Below are 13135 nucleotides of genomic sequence, written 5' to 3'. Positions count from 1 at the left end.
GACACAAAACAGCGGGATTTCCTCTAGCCCTATTCTGTTTCCGTGGGCAATTCTAGCCTTTGATGAATTTGTCTTTCGGATTGAAAATTAGTGTGGCATGTGCCTTTCCGAACACCTAAGACTTGTCTCTAAATTTTTCTCATCCTTCCGCTTCATCCTCTGGACAAATTCCAAACTGTGTGCAACAGGATGTTGACGGTGCTGATATGCCAAAGTGAGGAGGTTGTTAGGAAAGATGCTGGAGGGGTGAACCCAAGCACCAGGCGATGAGGAGATGAGGTGCCTTTTCCAAACTCTTTCCGATCAAATGGTGTACTATCCTCTAGGTGTGACAGGCATGTTTTAGCTGTAGGAAGGGTCCCATGCATGTAAGGAGAACAACAGGGATTTTTCAAAATCAGTGCCTCCCCGAACCCCAAACTGGGGAATTTTTAGGCTACGGCTACACGCATGTCCATTAAGGGCCTTGGGAAATAGGCAGAGCCCAAACTTTAGATGATTGAAATCTTCAGGGTCAGAAGCGCTCACCATTGGCCTTGCTTAGGTTACATTTTGTCTGTCATTGATAGATGATGTCAATAAAAATATCTATTCTTTTTCAGATTATTTCCCCTTATAGGTTATTGCAAAATATTCAGTGTAGTTCCCTGTGCTATACAGTAGTTCCTTGTTGATGATCTATTTTATACATAGCAGTGTGTATGTGTTAATCCCAAACTGTTAATTTATCCCTTCTCCTACCTTTCCCCTTTGGTAATAATAAATTATAAGATTTTATACTTCTCAGAAATGGGGGAGCTGAAAGAGAGGTATCATTTTCAATGGAAAAGCATTGGAAACACGATTGAAGCTTCAGCCAAGAGTATTCGATGTACATCCATGGAAATAAATCACTTCATTTATCTAATGTTGACCTGACAAATAAGACCAACGTCTTCACTGAACTTGCTTATAGGAAGGTGATGGAAATATCAAATGTAAGTCTTAGAAACATCTTATTTTACCCGAGCGATATACACTGCTCTATGTTAACTACAGTTTGCCTCACACATCTGTTCATTGAAGTTACAATGTTCTCAATTTCTGTTACTGATCCTCCAGAGTGGACCCCAACAGGAGTCCCCGTGCCCAGTGTCATTGGAGCCAACAGATCAAGACTGAGTTTGGTTCAGAAGCAAAGGAAACATTATTTTGAAAACAGAAAGGAGAGGTGAGAGCGTGCACTCCCCAACGGGCTGTGGGCTGGGCTGCTGTGTAGGGATCCCGGCAGCATCAGTGGGAGGGAGGGGATGGAGCTCTCGAGGGCTGGGTTGGCTGCAGCTCAGGCTCTATGCCGCGGAGTCTGCATGGGACCCCGCTAGCTGAGGTGTTGACCCAGCCATTCTGAACTAGGAAATCGGGTCTGAAGTGCCGGGTGTGGGACCTCTGCATGCGGAACCCTAGGAGCACGTGAAATTAGACAAAGCACAAACGAAAAACAGGTTAGACTTTATTTTATTGCCCAGATTCTCTTTTTATCTCCCAGGAGTTTTTAATGAACGTTGCCGGAGTTGAACACCTCCTCGGCTTTTGGTTCTGTTCCTCATTCTTGGGGTGTTGAGGGTGCAGACCCCTCTTTTGTAACTGCTTCATGCTGTGGTGGGAGCCCTGATACATGGGGGGAGGGGCAAAAAGTCTCCCCACCAGCCTCCAGGTGAGGTTGATTGTCCCAAGGACTCCTGCCTCACTTCTCGTCCGCCTGAGCACCAGCATTGGAAGTGTTATAGATTCTAATGACCTTTAAGGGTCCAGGAAAGAGATGCGCAGAGATGCTGCGGTGGCAGGTTTCACCCCACCCCACATTTGTTCGGCGACCTTAGACTGACGTTTTTTGCCCGCCTAGATGCTCTGACCACTAGTCTGTGCTTTCTTTAATTAGGTCCCTGAATTAATGTACACACAGCACCATGTGTCAGAGCCCTGCCCGCACAACTCCCAGACAGTCAAGGGTCAGTGGTGATCCAGGACCATGACGTCCACTGAGTCAACGGCCTTTAGAAGTAGCCAGCAGTCCAGCCAGTCATATTGACCACCATCACCGCGGTGTCTGTAGGGCTTTCTATGGTGAAAGCATGATATATGTTTCCCCCGCCAAGCTTATTAGCTCCCATCTGGGTGCAGTAAGTCCTGCAAGCAGTAGTCTGCTCTTTCGGGGCACAGTCTTGTTGTTTTCTGAGAGAAACTCCAGGTCAAGTGATGGTCACACGAGTCATTTTGGGGGCCTGTTGCCCCCGTTTGTCTCTCTGGAGGTTGGAGTTGGAGGGCCTCCTCACTCGAGGTCAGTGTGTCCACAGAGCGACCCCTTCAACTTCAGGGCATGATGGGTGGTTAGGATCACCACGTGGGGTCCTTTTCCCTTAGGAGGGAGCTGGCCTTGCGGCCTTCTGATTCAGCTTTTTAGATACCCCAGTATCCTGGCCTGATGAGTCGGTGGGCAAAGCCCTTGGTGACCATAGTTTATCATACCTGAAGGACATTCTTGTGTTGCTCCATTTCAAGTGGTCCCAGTTTTTGCACTAAGGCTCCAAGGGCGATTAACCTATGACCGGGTATGTAAAGGTCAAAGGGTTTAGCTAAATTAGGGAGTTCCTGGGCAAGGGTCTGAATTGACTGCTCTTTCCATTCTTGAAAGGCTGCTTCTGGATTCTATTCAAAAGGATCATCATCTTTTCGTGTCAGTGTTTCATGTAGAGGCCCAGCTATTAGACTGTAGTTAGGGATCCAGATGCAGAAAACCTTGGCCTCCCCAGGAACCCCTAAGCTGTCTTCTAGTTTTAGAAGAGGTAAGGCTGCAAATAGCTTCTTCCCTATTCTGGGATGTGTTTCTCCGAATATCTGTGAGAATGAAGCTCAGGCATGTCACCTTAGCCTGGGATATTTGAGACTTTTTCTTGACACCTTCTATCCTTTCTTGACTAGGTAGTTCAGAGGCGTCTTTAGTAGGCCTGGCGATCAGAATGTCCTCTGCATATTGAAGGAGGGTTCCCTTTTACAGAGGTAGAACTTTTAGGTCTTTAGAGGACATTTCCCCAATGATGGTGTGGGTATTTTTGAACCATTGGGGAAGGGCGGCCCAGCATTATTGCTTTGGTTGCATGTTGTGTCCTGCCACTAACAAACCAAAAATCCTTGTGACTCTGAGATGAATGGAATACAGAAGAAGGCATCATTGAAGTCTAATACAGAATGCCATGGCCTGGTGGATGGTAGAATGACCAGCAGGGTGTAGGAAATAGGAGCTACTGGATGTATATCCTCGGTGGCTTCACTGACTGTCCTGATATCCTTTACCAGGTCCCCAGCAGCCAATGGGACTCTCGTGGTCAGGCCAATCCCAGGATATGGAGCTCACCTGGGCTGCACCCCCCACCCCACAGCCCACGGGGCCCTCGTGGTCAAGTCCCTCCCAGGGTATGGAGCTCACCTGTGCAGTTACCCAGCAGCCCATTGGGCTCTCATATCCAGGCCCTTCCCAGGATACGGAGCTCCCCTGGGCAGGTACCCAAGCAGGGCTGGACACACAAGAACTGTGCACATAGCCCACCTTGCAGAGAACCCCTATCTCACCTGTCGCTCACACCTGACACAGAACGCCTCAGAGCAGGACTTGAACTAACAAAGAGCAGCCCTGACAGGTCTGTGACCCTGGCTATCACTCTGTGCAGCCTCTCTCGGCCTGGTCTTCCAGAAACTTCCACTGCAGCCAGGGCACCAGGCCTCTGTCTCCACCCACCATCACTCCTCTCCCTGACTCCTGGGTTCCTCTCATTAGTATAGCGTCTTCTTGAAGTTGTTTTCCACTCATGGACCAGATAAAATGATGAGAAAAAAAAGCCGCAGCTGAAACCCCTTGTCTATCCTGACTCTCAAGAGCCCACACCTGTTCCTTGACCGTGGCCCGTTTAGCAAGGTTCATTTTCTGCAACTGTGATCCCCTGAGGGGTGAGGATTGGCTGATTTGGGCAGCCTGACACTGCCTGCCAGCCCTCCCCAGGTGTGCCTTGGTTGAGGTCAATATAAACACCTCTCCAGTCAGCAAGAGCCCCTGTAGCTGTGCCTGACGCCATATTCTCTGCCCCGTCAGCAGTGTCGGGGCTGGGGTGGTGGGAGGGAGTGAGGGGCCATGGCTTTTTGGGTGGCCCAGTGTGAGTGGGGCTCTGCTGGACTTTCTGCAGGAGTTGCCAGGCTGCCACCTGCTAAAGAAGAGGATGTGTCACCCATACCTGCCGCTGGAATTTCTCCCCAGGCAGAGGTAAGGAAGTAAAAAAGCAGTGGGGGCCGTGGCAGGAGGGGTATCTCAGGTAGGGAAATGGAAAGCTTCCAGAAGAGCATCTGGGGCCAGGACCATCCTGGCTGGCCAGCAGGCACCAAGTCGGCCTGCATGCTGTCGTTTGTGTGGCTCCACAGCCCTTCCTCTAGGCTTGCAAGTTCTTATACATATTCAGCTGTTTTACCTGGAAAGGGTGGGGAGAGTTCAGCTGCAGCAGGACTGGGGCTCAGCTCACATTTACTCACAGATGCCTCGACACAGTCCCCCAGCTTTGCAATGAGGATGTTCCTTGTGGGGGGGGGAGCGCTGCTCACTGCATGGGAGACGATTTCCCACCTCTGACCAACTTAAGAATTTTTTACAACTGGAGCAAGTGCCCTGATACGATTATCCTTTGTATAACTGTGGGATTCTGTTTATTTATTTATTTTTTCTTTTTTTCTTTTTGGTTCAAGGTAGATTTTATTTATTCCTCTTTTTTTTTTTTAATTTGGAGATATAAACATGGAAATAATGCATTAATATAAAGACGTCTATGTGAAGGGAAAAACGTTTTTTGGTTTATTTTATTAAATGTTATTTATTATTTTTAATTTTTTTAAAACTTATTTATTTCTTTTATACAGCAGGTTCTTACTGGATATCTATATTATACATATGTGTGCACATGTGAATCCCAGTCTCCCAATTCATCCCACCACCACCCTCACATGTCGTTCCCACCTTGGTGTCCATATGTTTGTTCTCTACATCTGTGTCTCTATCTCTGCCCTGGAAACCGGTTCCTCTTTACCATTTTTCTAGGTTCCACATATATGCATTAACATACAATATTTGTTTTTCTCTTTCTGACTTACTTCACTCTGTATGACAGTCTCTAGATCCATCAAGGTCTCTACAAATGACCCAATTTCATTCCTATGTATGGCTGAGTAATATTCCATTGTATATATGTACCACATCTTTATCCATTCATCTGTCTGTGGGCACTTAGGTTGCTTTCATTACCTGGCTATTGTAAATAGTACTGCAATGAACATTGTGGTGAATGTGTCTTTTTGATTTATGGTTTTCTCTGGGTATATGCCCAGTAGTGGGATTGCTGGATTATATGGTAATTCTATTTTTAGTTTTTTAAGGAACCTCCATACTGTTCTCCATAGAGACTATATCGATTTACATTCCCAGCAATAGTGGAAGAAGGTTCCTTTTCTCCACACCCTCTCCAGCATTTGTTGTTTGTAGATTTTCTGATGATGCCCATTCTAACAGGTGTGACGTGATACCTCATTGTAGTTTCGATTTCCATTTCTCTAATAATTAGTGATGTTGAGCAGATTTTCATGTGCGTACTGGCCATCTCTATGTCTTCTTGGAAGAAATGTCTATTTAGATCTTCTTCCATTTTTGTATTGGGTTGTTTGTTTTATTAATATTGAGCTGCATGAGCTGTTTATATATATTGGAGATTAATTATTTGTCCATTGATTCATTGGCAAATTTGTTCTGCCATTCTGAGGGTTGTCTTTTCGTCTTGTTTGTAGTTTCCTTTGCTTTGCAAAAGCTTTTACATTTCATTAGGTGCCATCTGTTTAGTTTACTTTTTTATTTCATTACTATAGGAGGTGGATCAAAAAAGATCTTGCTGTGATTTACGTCAGAGTATCCTTCGTAAGTTTTCCTCTCAGAGTTTTATACTGTCCGGTCTTACATTAAGGTCTCTAATCCATTTTGAATATATTTTTATGTATGGTGTTGGGGAGTGTTCTAATTTCATTGTTTTACATGTAGCTGTCCATATTTCCCAGCACCAATGATTGAAGAGACTGTCTTATCTCCATTGTATAGTCTTGCCTCATTTGTCATAGATTAGTTGACCATAGGTTTGTAGGTTTATCCCTGGGCTTTCTTTTGCTTTTTTTTTCTTTTACACGTTTATTGGAGTATAATTGTCTTACAATGGAGTGTTAGTTTCTGCTGTATAACAAAGTGAATCTGCTATACGTATACAAATACCACCAGATCCCCTCCCTCTTGCATCTCCCTCCCACATTCCATATCCCACCCCTTTAAGTGGTCACAAAGCACCGAGCTGATCTCCCTGTTCTATGTGGCTGATTCTCAGTAGCTATCAGTGTTACATTTGGTAATGTATTTATGTCCATGCCACTCTGTCACTTCGTCTCAGCTTACCCATCCCCCTTCCGGTGTCCTCAAGACCTTTCTCTATGTCTGTGTCCTTAATCCTGTCCTGCCACTAGGTTCTTCAAAATCTTTTTTTTCTTCTTTAGATTCCGTATATCTCTGTTAACATACAGTGTTTGTTTTTCACTTTCTGACTTACTTCACTGTGTAGGACAGATTCTAAGTCCATCCACCTCAGTACAAATAACTCAGTTTTGCTTCTTTTTATGGCTGAGTAATATTCCATTGTATATATGTGCCAGATCTTCTTTATCCATTCATCTGTCGATGGACACTTAGGTTGCTTCCATGTCCAAGCTATTGTAAATAGAGCTGCAATGAACTTTTTTGTACATAACTCTTTTTGAAATATGGTTTTCGCAAGGCAAATGCCCAGTAGTTGGATTGTTGTGTCGTATGGTACCTCTATTGTTAGTTATTTAGAGGAACCTCCGTACTGTTCTCCCTAGTGCCCATATGAATTTACGTTCCCACCCACAGTGCAAGTGTGTTCCCTTTTCTCCAATAAATGCCTCTCCAGCATTTATTGTTTTGTAGATTTTTTTGATGATTGCCACTCTGACTGCTGTGTGGTGATACCTCACGATAGTTATGATTTGCATTTCTCTAATGATTAGTGATGTTCAGCATCCTTTCATGTGTTTCTTGGTAATCTGTATATCTTCTTTGGAGAAATGTCTATTTAGGTCTTCTGGCCGTTTTTGGATTGGGTTGTTTGTTTTTGTGATATTGAGCTACATGAGGTGCTTGTAAAGTTTGGAGATTAAACCTTTGTCAATTGCTTCATTTGAAAATATTTTCTCCCATTCTGAGGGTTGTTTTTGCATCTTGTTTATGTTTTCCTGTACCGTGTAAAAGCTTTTAAGTTTTATTAGGTCCCATTTGTTGATTTCTGTTTTTATATCCATTTCTCTAGAAGGTGAGTCAAAAAGGATCTCGCTGTGATTTATGTCCTAGAGTGTTCTGCCTATGGTTTCCTCTAAGTGTTTTATAGTGTCTGGTCTTATATTTAGATCTCTAATCCATTTAGAGTTTATTTTTGTGTATGGTGTTATGGAGTGTTCTAATTTCATTCTTTTATGTGTAGGGGTCCAGTTTTCCCAGCACCAATTACTGAAGAGACTGTCTTTTCTCCATTGTATATCCTTAGCTCCTTTGTCATAGATGAGATAGCCATAGGTATGTAGGTTTAACTCTGGGCTTTCTGTCCTGTTCCACTGATCTGTGTTTATGCCAATCTACATACAATTGATTCCATTATGGAGACATATAAATACATAGGTTTCAAGATTGTTACCAGTCAGATAAATTCCTCTTCAGTGAATAGGGTGTTTTGTGTCCAGTTCATTGAGAAAGGAGTAGGTCTTGTCTATTACATATTTGGTATATGGAATGGTATCTGTGCTAATTTCAAACTCTGCTTTTACACATCACCCCACGTCACCTTTCCCCTTAAGGAGGCATAAGTGTGTTTTCTAAATGTGTAACTCTGTTCTCTTTTGAAATTCAGTTCATGTGTAGCCATGTTTACATTCCCTCTATAAGTGATATATTACAATAAGTTTCTGTTTCTTTGTGGCTCATTTCACTTAGCATCATCGTACCTAAAGCCACTCATTATGCTGCTATTGGCCTCATGACATTGATTTTATGTCTGAGTTACATTCCATTGTATATAAGTCCCACATCATCTATATCCATTTTTTTCCTTTCCTGGGATATTTAAAGTGTACCGAAGTCAAGGTTCTTGTAAACAGAGCAGCCCTAAACTTTGTGCTGGCTGTGTGTGGCGGATTTTTAGTTTTCCCAAAATACACGCCCATGAGTGGAAGTGTGCTATGCTCTGTAGCTCTGTTTTAGAAAACAACAAACAGTTCTGCAGAGAGGCTGTTGGCAATTTACATCCTGTCCATCTGTGTAACCAGGCTCCCTTTTCTCCATGGCCTGTCCTGCATTTGTGGTTTTCACACTATTTGTGGATGGCCCTTTAGACTGGAGGTAAGGGACACTTCTATGTAGTGTGGATTTTCAATGCCTGATGGCTTGCTTGGCCAAAAAGGGCGCATGCATTTTTTCCCGAATATATTCAAGAAAATACACATACTCCCTTTTCTGCCAAGGGCAACATTGTTGGAGTTCTGTCGATTTTCATGTGCTTTAAAGATGACTCCAATGTACCTCCTGAAATCTGTTTCCTTCAATTCTGCCTTGCATTCAAATCCTGTTCACGGCCTTACCTCAATATATTTCTGGATGATAGTTGTCCTTTATAACTCTGCAAGTTTGTGAATTGCTGTGCCCCTGATATCCATTTTTCAAACTGCCTATTTGTGAGCTGGCTGCAATACCGCAGGATGGCTTTAGACCCTAGTCTGGTTCCAGGTATTCAGGCTGAGCCTTTGGTTAATGCTTCTTCCTGATGGGAAAGTAGAGTGATATGTGCCCATCCAAACACCTACAGCTAATCTCTCATTTGTTTCTCCTCTTCCTGTTCATCCTCTGCACAATTTGCAAACTGTGCATAAAAGGAGGGTAAAGGCGCTGTCACTCCAAGTGGGGAGATTTTTAGTAATGCAGATGGATTGGTGAAGCCGAGCACGACGAAAGGAAAAATGAGGTACCTTTTAGAAAACTTTCCCAATTACACAGTGTACCAACAACTGGGTTTCCCATGCATGTTTTAACTGTAGGAAGATTCCCTTAAACCTGGAGAGTTGGGACCACTAGAATGTGTAGCACACAGTATTGCTCTAAGTGGCGTTCTTTTGCTCACACAACCTCAGCAATCTTGTCAGCCCCAAGTATCCAGTCTTATGTCTCATCCAGCTGTGGGTGTAAAGGTGGTCAATCCAGGTTGGATATCAGGCCCTGAATGTAATTTTTAAGATTTCTCTCTGTTTCACTGTTTTTGCATTTTGCTTTTGAAACTTATTTTTATAAGGGGGTTTAGCTGAATTTCAGTGCTGTGTTCATGCCATTATACACACATATGCTTTCTTTATGGAGACATGAGAATATATATGTTTTAAAAATCTTAGAGTCAGATATATTCCTCTGCAATGAATAGGGGGTGTTGAGTCCAGTTCATTGTGCGGGGAGTAGGTGTTGTCTATTACATACTTGGTTTAGGTAACAGTATCTGTGTTAATTTAAAACTGTGGTTTGATGCATCACCCCACCTCGGCTTTCCCCTTAAGCAGGCAGAAGATTGTTTTCTAAATGTGTGACCCTGTTGGTTTTTAATCCAGTTCATGTGTAGCCATGTGTACATTCGCCCTATGAGTGATAACTTATGATAAGATTTGTTACTCTGTTATCTTTCCTAACTCAGTTCATGTGTAGCCATGGTTACAGGACCTTTGTAAGTGATACCTTAGGATAAGTTTCTTTTTCAATGTGACTTATTTCACTTAGAATCATTGTACCTCAATCCACTCATTTTGCTGCTACTGGCCTTATGACATTGATTTCATGGCTAAGGGATATTCAGTCGTACGTAAGTACCACAATTTATTGAACGATTTTTTTATTTCCTGGGACATTTAAGGTGTATCCAAGTTGAGGTTCGTGTAAGCAGTGCAGCCCTAAATTTTGGGGTGGCTCTGTCTTACTGATTTTCATTTTTCCAAAGGTGTATTCCCTAGACTGGAACTGCCATTGGCTCTGAAGCTCGGTTTTTTATTTGTTTTAGGGAACACAATGCACTCCCCCAGAGAGGCATTTAGAAATTTACATCCTGCCCATTAGCCTAACAAGACTCCCTGTTCTCCAGGGCCTGTCTGGCCTTTCTGTTTCTTACATATTTTCTGGATGTTACTTTTTACCAGTGGGAAGTGATACTTCTTTGTAGTGCAGATTTGCATTGCCCGCTTGCTTGCTTGGCCAAAAAGGGCGTATGCATTTTCTCCTGAATATATTCAGGAGAAAACACATACGCCCTTTTTGCCCAAGTGCAATATTCAAGAAGTTGTGCCCCTCTTCATGTGCTTTACAGGCGATTCCAACGTACCTCTTGAAATCTGTTTCCTGCTATTCTGCCTCGCTTTCAAGTCCGCTTCGTTGCCTTCCCTCAACAGATTTTTGGACGATAGCTGTCCTTTATTACTCTGCCAGTTTGTGAATTGCTGTGCCCTTGAGCTCCATTTTTCAACTCGTTTTTTGTGAGCTGTACGCAAGTCCAAAATTTTGGTTCAGGACCTATACTGGTTCCCGGTGGGTGGCTGAGACTCTGGTTAATTCTTCTTCCTGCCGGGAAATTAGAGAGACATGTGCCCGTCCAAATGCCTAACAGCTGCTCTCTCATTGTTTCTCCCTCTTCCCTTCGGTCCTCTGCCAAATTGGCAACGTGTGCGAACCAGGAGGTTAAAGGGGTTGTCTCTCCAAGTTGGGAGAATTATAGTAAAGCAGTTGGAAAGTCAAACAGGAGCACCAGAAGAGGGACTACTCGTTGAGTTTTGGAAACTTTTTGTATTCAGAGTGTGTCCATTCTCTAGGTTTTCCGTACATGTTATAGCTGTAGTAATATTCCCTTCAACATGGAGAGTTGGGACCCATGGAATGGGGGCCATGCATTTTTGCTTTAAAGGGTCTGCATTTGCTCACCCAATCTCACCAATCCTGTCAGTTCCAAGTGTCCAGCCTTATGCCACATCCAGCTGTCATTGTAGATAGGGTCATTCCAGGTTTCATCAGAGACCCTGAAGGAAATGTAAGGAATTTCCCTGTTTTTCGGTTTTGTTTTTGAAATTCCTTTTTATAGTGGGTTTGAGCTGATTCTCGCTGCCATGTTTATGCCACTCTAGACACACTTGATTCCCTTACGGAGACATATCAATACATAGGTTTTAAGTTTCTTACTAGTCAGATCTATTCCTCTGTGGGAAATGTGGGGTTTTGAGTCCCTTTCCCTGAGGAAGGTGTTGGTCTTGTCTATTCCACAGTTGGTTTTGGAAACGGTACCTGTGCTTATATCAAATTCTGGTTTTATGCATCACCCCACCTCTCCTTCCCCGTTAAGGATGCATAAGAGTGTTTTCTAAATGTGAGACTCTGTTCTCTTTCCTAACTCAGTTCATGTGTAGCCATGTTTACAGGATCTTCCTAAGTGATATCTTATGATAAGTTTCTTTTTCTGTGTGACTTATTTCACTTAGAATCATCGTACCTGAATCCACTCACTCTGCTGCTCTTGGAATAATGACATTTATTTCATGGCTGAGGGATATTCCATCGTACATAAGTACCAAAAATTTTTGAACCGTTTTTATATTTCCTGGGATATTTAAGGTGTACCCAAGTTGAGGTTCTTGTAAGCAGTGCAGCCCTAAATTTGGGGGTCGCTCTGTCTTATTGATTTTCAGTTTTCCCAAGGTGTATTCCCTAGACTGGAAGTGCTTTGGCTCTGTAGCTCTGTTGTTTACTTGTTTTAGCGAACACAATGCACTCCTCCAGTGAGGCAGTTGGCAATTTACATCCCGCCCATCAGAATAACAAGGCTCCCTGTTCTCAAGGGCCTGTCTTGCCTTTCTAGTTTTTACACATTTTGTGGATATCCCTTTTGACCGGTGGGAAGTGATACTTCTTTGTAGTGCAGATTTGCATTGCCCACTTGCTTGCTTGGCCACAAAGGGCGTATGCGTTTTCTCCTGAATATATTCAGGAAGTAACTCATACGCCCTTTTTGGCCAAGTGCATCATTGTCGAAGTTGTGCCCCTCTTCCTGTGCTTTACAGGCGATTCCAACGTACCTCTTGAAATCTGTTTCCTGCTATTCTGCCTCGCTTTCAAGTGCACCTCGCTGCCTTCCCTCAACAGATTTTTGGACAATAGTTGTTCTTTATTACTCTGCCAATTGGTAAATTGCTGTGCCCCTGAGCTCCATTTTTCAACTCATTTTTTGTGAGCTGTAAGCAAGTCCAAAATTTTGGTTCAGGACCTATACTGGTTCCTGGTGGGTGGCTGAGACATTGGTTAATTCTCCTTCCTGCTGGGATATTAGAGTGACATGTGCCCGTCCAAATGCCTAATAGCTACTCTCTCATTGGTTCTCCCTCTTCCCTTCCATCCTCTGCAAAATTGTCAACCTGTGCGAACCAGGAGATTAAAGGGGCTGTCTCTCCAATTTGGGAGATTGATAGTAAAGCAGTTGGAAAGTCAAACCGGAGCCCAAAGAGAGGGACTATTCGTTGAGTTTTAGAAACCTTTTGTATTCACAGTGTGTCCATTCTCTAGGTTTCCCATACATGTTATAGCTGTAGTAATATTCCCTTCAACCTGGAGAGTTGGGACCCATGGAATGGGGGCCATGCATTTTTGCTTTAAAGGGTCTGCATTTGCTCACCCAATCTCACCATTCCTCTCAGTCCCAAGTGTCCAGCCTTATACCACATCCAGCTGTCATTGTAGATAGGGTCATTCCAGGTTTCATCAGAGACCCTGAAGGAATTGTAAAGAATTTCCCTGTTTTTTGGTTTTGTTTTTGAAATTCCTTTTTATAGTGGGTTTCAGCTGGTTCTCGCTGCCATGTTTATGCCAGTCTAGACACACTTGATTCCCTTACAGAGACATATCACTACATAGGTTTTAAGATTCTTACTAGTCAGATCTATTCCTCTGCGGGAA

The 13135-nt window shown here is 43.4% G+C and overlaps 1 long non-coding RNA gene across 1 annotated transcript in view; it reads right to left on the bottom strand.

Moving 5' to 3' along the window:
- The window catches only part of LOC308610240, a 704474-nt gene that overhangs the window by 129665 nt on the left and 561674 nt on the right, over nt 1-13135 (bottom strand). The gene's annotated exons all lie outside the window — the stretch shown is intronic.

Source organism: Mesoplodon bidens, assembly GCF_964165515.1.
Source record: "Mesoplodon bidens genome assembly, contig: HAP1_SCAFFOLD_61, whole genome shotgun sequence".
Lineage (NCBI taxonomy): Eukaryota > Metazoa > Chordata > Mammalia > Artiodactyla > Ziphiidae > Mesoplodon > Mesoplodon bidens.
Note: the sequence above shows the minus strand (reverse complement) of the source record. Positions and strands in the feature narration are given on the sequence as shown.